At 41.0% G+C, this 5,319-nt stretch overlaps 1 long non-coding RNA gene across 1 annotated transcript; it reads left to right on the top strand.

The window, feature by feature from the left end:
* Positions 1–2,364: 2,364 nt before the first annotated feature.
* On the top strand, positions 2,365–3,042 carry LOC145522323 (uncharacterized). Its single transcript, XR_014065984.1, has 2 exons — positions 2,365–2,422; positions 2,738–3,042. It is a non-coding gene; the product is annotated as an uncharacterized LOC145522323 (long non-coding RNA).
* Positions 3,043–5,319: the final 2,277 nt, after the last annotated feature.

The following is a 5,319-nucleotide window of genomic DNA, read 5'->3' as shown; positions in this document are numbered from 1 at the left end:
ATACTACTGTACATAAAACAGATAAACAAGCACCAACTGTATAGCACAGGAAACTATATTCAATATCTTGTCATAAGCTATAATAGAAAACTACCTGAAAAAGAACACATACATAAAAATAAAACTGTACATATGAAACATATATCAACTCTACTCAATTTAAACAAAAATATACCCAAGGGTTTGATATTTCAAAACATTGAAAATAATCCAGATATCCACCAACAAGAGTATGAAAAAAATTGTTATAGAAAAGTCACATAAAATAGTGAAAAATGAACATTTTGCAGCTAAATGAGACAAAGTGAGCTAATCAGCAATCAAATTACAGAGTACTATATTAAGTACTCGGAGAAGGCAATGGCACCCCACTCCAGTACTCTTGCCTGGGAAACCCCATGGACGGAGGAGCCTGGTATGCTGTAGCCCATGGGGTAGCAAAGAGTCAGACACGACTGAGCAACTTCACTTTCACTTTTCCCTTTCATGCACTGGAGAAGGAAATGGCAACCCACTCCAATATTCTTTCCTGGAGAATCCCAGGGACGAAGGAGCCTGGTGGGCTGCCGTCTATGGGGTCCCACAGAGTTGGACATGACTGAAGCAACTTAGCAGCAGCAGCAGCATATTAAGTACTTGGAGAAGGAAATGGCAACCCACTCCAGTATTCTCGTCGGACATGACTGAAGCGACTTAGCAGCAGCAGCAGCATATTAAGTACCTGGAGAAGGAAATGGCAACCCACTCCAGTATTCTCGCCTGGAGAATCCCATGGACGGAGGAGCCTGGTAGGCTACAGTCCACGAGGTCACAAAGAGTCAGATATGACTGAACGACTTCACTTTCACTTTATATTAAGTATTATAACATTTTTTTAAGGCTCAAAAACAAGTAAAGGTGAACAGCATCATGTTTAAAGATCCATACGTACATGAAAAACTGTCAAGATTTCAGGATACTGGTTACAGTATCTTGATACAGGATACAGTAGCTTTTCAAGATACTGGTGAGGGAGGCAAGAAGTGGGAGAGTGAAAAATCACATAGGTAACTTCAGCGGTACCTGGGAAGGTCATACTGCATAACATGAATACTGCACCCACAGGTATTATTCTACTATTAATATTATGCATGTTATCAAATTCAACTATTATATGATAAAAGTAAGTCAGTGAGAGAAAACTTTGTTTTTTAAAAAAAGGTGCCTGACTTGGAAAAGAATTGACTAATTTTTAGTTCTAAAGCACTTTGAAAAAATATTAAACACTTGAAAATGAAATTTAAATTTGCATTGCGTAAAGACAGATTTCTCGCTTTATTTAATGATTTTGCCTCTGAAGCTCTCAGTGTTTATCAGGATGAGTGAGAATTTGCAGGAGCAGATTCTTTCTGAGGCAGTATTACAGCTCTCTGAACACTTTCACAGGGTTAGAAGGAGAAGATGACTTCTTTTTGAGAGTATTAAATTGGCTGTGCTAAAACTATGGAAAACAATCTTCTATGTTCTTTTTTCTGAAACATTGGTGCTTGAGGGACATAATTATCATTCCCCTTGCGCTTCCCATTTCTTAAAATAAAGTTTTCTTTCAATAAAGATTTACCTGTTGGCCCAGATCTGTCAAATCTGGTTTAATATCCTTTTTGAATTTCTGTGAATAATACCAGCATACAAATTCATTTTTGTGCCATGATTATTATATGCACCAATGAGTCTAACAGATTAAGTGTGAAGTTCATATAAACTGTATCATCATTGAGATTATTTTGAAAGTCATATTTCTGTGTGTTGGGCAGCAAAAGAAAAAAGCTACATGATCTGACACAAAATGTAACAATATAATTTAGATTATTAGCTATATTCTTCATATATTTTGACACATTTTTTTCTAAATATGTTCAGTATTTTTATTGAAACCATCTGGCATCCCAGTTCCCAGCCTTACTTTTCTTTAGCTCCTATTTCCTTGCCTAGATATTTAAAATACAGTTTTATCTTATTTATGGATATTATATTTGTATCATTGAGCCTCTTTTAAGACTTTAAGAAAGGAAGGAAACCTGAAACTTTACAGAGTCCTCCTCTTACGTAGCATGGATTAAAATATGCTCTCTATACAACATTAGAGAAATGTAAAGAACACTTGAAAATTGAAGGTAACTGTACTGTACTGTGGGCTTTGCAGGTGGCACTAGTGGTAAAGAACCTGCCTACCAATGCAGGAGACATAAGAGATGTGGGTTCAATTCCTGGGTTGGGAAGATCCCCTAGAGGAGGACATGGCAACCCACTCCAGTATTCTTGCTTGGAGAATCCCGTGAACGGAGAAGCCTGGCAGACTACAGTCCGTGATGTCACAAAGAGACACGACTGAAGCGACTTAGCATACAAACATGTACTGTACTGTGTTAGTCTGAGTAAGCAAGTAAGAAAGTAGTTGCTGTAGCCAAATCCCTAAAGCTTAGCACAGCAGAGGTTTAGGTCTAGATCTGCACTAGACCCAAAGTCCAGGGCAGATCTTCTGGCCGGATGGCTCTCCTCAGGAATTTGGGCTTTTCCCAAGCATTTTGGAGACCTTCACGTCTAGCCATACAGAGGAGGAAAGAGAGTGAGGCATGGGGAAGAGGGTGTTGGCCGTTTCATGGCCAGGGCTGACGTTCCAATGGGTAGTCACAAGGTTAGAACTGATGAGGGGTGGGGAAGAGACACTTGGCTGAAATGTAATTAGTTTTGTGTCCAGGAAGGAGAGAAGAACTAGATATTGGTGACCATGTCATGAAGACACACTTAAGCACTTCTGTGGAAGGGACCCATGATGAGGAAATGAGGCATCCTGCTGACAACCAGTCCTGACTTGTCATGGAGGCATGAGAGAGAATTGTCTTGAAAGCAGATTCTCCAGCCTTGGGCTAGCTTTCAAATTACTGCCGCCCTGGGTGACATCTTAACCTCATGAGACCTTGAGTCTGCACAGCGCAACTAAGCCACTCCTGAATTACTGACACACTGAAACTGTAACATAATAAATGGTTATTGTTTAAGCCACTAAAGTTTGGGCAATTTTTGTGCAACAACAAGTAACAAATATAAAGTTAAAGCAAACAAATCTGAATGAAAGGATAATTAAACCTACTACAATGGCTACCAGCTTGTCAGGGAAATGCAAACAAAAATGTGTTGGGGATGGATGTTGTTAATGTTAGTTGATGTAGATTTCAAGACAAAAACTACAAACACCATATCCCCTTCATATCTGAATCTGGAAAGGAGATCTAAACACCAGTTAAGTGGGGCTTAGTCCATGGTATATTGTATCATTGTCCAAGATAGGAAACTGTAACTGGAGAGAAAGGGCAGGTATTCAAATTTTCTCAGACCTAGAAAGCTTGCTTCCCGCTGCTGCAGGGTGTTGAGCGAGATATGCTCAACGAAACTTAGGTAAATAAATACTACTTGTGCAGGAGACATAAGAGATACGGGTTCAGTCCCTGGGTGGGGAAGATACCCTGGAGGAGGGGATGGCAACCCACTCCAGTATTCTTGCCTGGAGAATCCCGTGGACAGAGGAGCCTGGCAGGCTACAGCTAATAGGGACACAAAGATACTGGCATGACTGAAGTGACTTAGCTTGCACGCACATGTTACTTGTTACTGGTGGTGTTGGTTTAGTTGCTAAGTCGTGTATAACTCTTGTGATCACATGGACTGTAGCCTGCCAGGCTCCTCTGTCCATAGGATTTCCCAGGCAAGAATACTGGAGGGGGTTACCATTTCCTTCTCCAGCTATGTGTTATTAGTCAGGATCAAATTGGATGGTTTCTCTTTTATAAAAACTGAAATGTATAAGGAAGCTGTAACTGTGAAGTTTGGTGTGCCTGATAATATTTTGAAAAAGTATATAAAGCACAATTAGAAATACAAAGAGAAGTGACAAAAAATGCAGTATTAGTGATAAACTTTGCCCAATTCAAAAGGCAGTTGGAACAATCTAAAAATAGTTGGCTTGGAATGACTTACTGTTCCAACAGTTTATTAAAGGAAAGTGGCCAGCAATTGGCCATTGGCTCTCATGAGCTTGGACCAAGACCTAGTGTTTCAGGGGTCCTCTCTTCCCTGTGAGGGTGAGTCTGCTTTGTACAGACAGCTGTCTGGGCCCAAAGCTAGGTGTCTGCAAGCAACTTTAGCAGAAGGGATTTTTGGAGTTCCCCCAGCTAAGCATGAGAGACTGCCTTCCCTTAACCACTGTTACACAGTTTCTTTCCTTGTTTCCCCCTTTGGCAACTGTTTTGGTTCAATCCTTCTGTTTGGGTGAACTTGGTCACCTTGCTTTAAGCATCTCAGCCAACTCTTGCTTCTGCACATCAGCGGTATTCTATAAAAATCAGTAATTATACAAATTAATATATGTGTGTGTGTGTGCATCAAGAAGTTAGGGGAGAAAAGGATAAAGTTATGTCTAAATACAGAGAACTCCATAAAATATTGTCTAGGTTGAAAGTGAGTAAGTCGCTCAGTTGAGTCTGACTCTGCGAATTTTCTAGGCCAGAATACTGGAGTGGGTAGCCTTTCCTTTCTCCAGGGGATCTTCCCAATCCAGGAATTGAACCCAGGTCTCCTGCATTGCAAGTGGATTCTTTACCAGCTGAGCCACAACGGAAGCCCAAGAATACTGGAGTGGGTAGCCTAGCCCTTCTCCAGCAGATCTTCCCAACCCAGGAATTGGACTAGGGTCTCCTGCATTGCAGATGGTTTCTTTACCAACTGAGCTATCAGGGAAGCCTGTCTAGGATGAAAAACAACTGGGAAATCCAGATGATGAACAGATGGATTGTTTATTATACTAGCCTGCCAACACTTTTTACAGGTTTGAAATTTTTTACATAAAATTGGTGGTGGTGGGGGTAATTCTACATATTAAAATAAGAATCATCCAAGATATGGAGGAGTGTGGACAAGTGAAGGTAGAGTTTGAACCAAAATTGACCTTGAACTGATAATTGTTAAAGCTCTGTGTTGGGTACACGAAAGTGCAAGTGAAAGTAGCTCAGTCTTCTCTGACTCTTTGCAACCCCATGATCTATACAGTCCATGGAATTCTCCAGACCAGAATACTAAAGTGTGTAGTCTTTCCCTTCTCCAGGGGATCTTCCCAACCCAGGGACTGAACCCAGGTCTCCTGCATTGCAAGCGGATTCCTTATCAGCTGAGCCACAAGGGAAGCCCAAGAATACTGGAATGGGCAGCCTATCCCTTCTCCAGAGGATCTTCCCAACCCAGGAATTGAACCAGGGCCTCCTGCATTGCAGGTGGATTCTTTACCAA

The sequence above is a fragment of the Giraffa tippelskirchi genome, chromosome 10, assembly GCF_054371585.1.
Source record: "Giraffa tippelskirchi isolate mGirTip1 chromosome 10, T2T-mGirTip1v1.2.pri, whole genome shotgun sequence".
NCBI lineage: Eukaryota > Metazoa > Chordata > Mammalia > Artiodactyla > Giraffidae > Giraffa > Giraffa tippelskirchi.
The sequence above is the reverse complement of the archived record's forward strand: the minus strand, read 5'-3'. Positions and strand labels throughout refer to the sequence as shown.